This window comes from Lemur catta, chromosome 1, assembly GCF_020740605.2.
Source record: "Lemur catta isolate mLemCat1 chromosome 1, mLemCat1.pri, whole genome shotgun sequence".
In the NCBI taxonomy this organism is placed as follows: Eukaryota; Metazoa; Chordata; class Mammalia; order Primates; family Lemuridae; genus Lemur; species Lemur catta.
The window spans coordinates 240,112,427-240,114,132 of NC_059128.1; the positions used below are offsets into that span (position 1 = coordinate 240,112,427).

Here is a 1,706-nt window from a genome sequence, read left to right on the forward strand (position 1 = left end):
ATAAAATAATCTTGAAAAAAATCAATATCAAAGGACTTACTCTACCTGATTTCAAGACTTACTTTAAGGTGGAGCACAGTGGCTCACACCTATAATCCTAGCACTCTGGGAGGCTGAGGCGGGAGGATAGCTTGAGATGAGGAGTTGGAGACCAGCCCCGATCTCTACAAAAATAGAAAAATTAGCCAAGCATGGTGGCACATACCTACAGTCCCACCTATTCAGGAGGCTGAAGTAGAAAGATCACTTGAGCCCAGGAGTTTGAGGTTCCACTGAGCTATGATGACACCACTACAATCTAGTTAGGGTGACAGAGTGAGACTCTGTCTCAAAAAAAAAAAAGACTTACTTTAAAATACAGTAATCAAGACAGTGTGATACCTGGCAGGGGAGATAACATGATCACAAAGGTGGTTTTCCCAGGCAAATCTTACCCATTGCACTCCAGATGTGCTGACCCCTTTGATTTCCCCACATGTGGGAAACTCAACTGCATAATTTGTGGTAGTTCATCTTAAACTAAAGCAAAATAAAAAGTATCCTTTGAAAGCAAAAAATAATACCAAGCATATGAATCAACAAATAGATCAAAGTAACGGAATACAAATTTTAGCAATAGACCCACAAAAATGACTTTTGGCAAGGGTTCCAGGCAATTCAATAGAAAGAGAAAAGTCTTTTCATCAGACAGTTCTATAATAACTGGAAATTCATGTTTTAAAAAATCAACCCGTACCTCACACCATACACAAGTATTAATTTGAGATGGATCATTAACCTAAACACAAAAGCTAAAACCTTAGAAAAATATAGAAAAATAACTGTGACTTAAGGCAGAAATGTTTTAAATGAGGTTGGTCTGAGCGCAGTGGTGTTAACAACTAATTGATGACCACCAGTTATACATTTCTTTGTTCCTTTTCCACTCCCACTACTTCACTTGACCAGACTTAAAAAAACAAAAAACAATGTTTTAAATGGGACATAATAAAATAGCCACAATGAAAGAAAAAAATGACAAATTGAACTTCATTAGAAATAACTTTCGCTTACCAAAAAACAGTTAGAAAATGAAAAAGGAAGCAAAGACTGTGAGAAAATATTTGTAACATGTATATATCACAAAGGACTTACATCCAAAATATTTGAAGAACTTAGCAATAATACAAAGAATCCAATTAAAAATAAACAAGACTTTTAAAAAATAGTTCACAAAAGAAGATAAGTGAATGACGAATAAGCACACGAAAAACTGCTCAATAACATTATCCATCAGGGAAATGCAAATTTAAGCCACAATGATCACCACAATATACTCACTAGAATGGATAAAATTAAAAAGATTGACAATACCAAATATTAGCAAGGATGTAGAGTAACCAGAACTCTCATATATTATAAGTACACATGTAAAATGGAAAACTGGCAGTTTCTTAAAAAGTTAAACACATTCACCCTATGACTCAGCAATTCCATTTCTGGGCATTTATCCAAGAGGTATGAAAGCTTATGCCACAAAAATACTTGTACAGGACTGTTCACAGCTGCTTTATCAATAATAGCAAAAAAACCCTGAAAACAGCTCAGGTGCCCCTCAATAGGAGAGTAGATAAACTGTGGTATAGTCATTCAATGGCATTTTACTAGCTATTTATAAGATAGCTATTTATAAAATAGCTTTATTAATTGTGTCCTGGGTTGGGGTG

General features: G+C 34.9%; 1 pseudogene; it reads left to right on the forward strand.

The window, feature by feature from the left end:
• Positions 1 to 377: 377 nt before the first annotated feature.
• LOC123630996 lies at positions 378 to 518 on the forward strand (annotated as a pseudogene).
• The last annotated feature ends 1,188 nt before the right edge of the window (positions 519 to 1,706 follow it).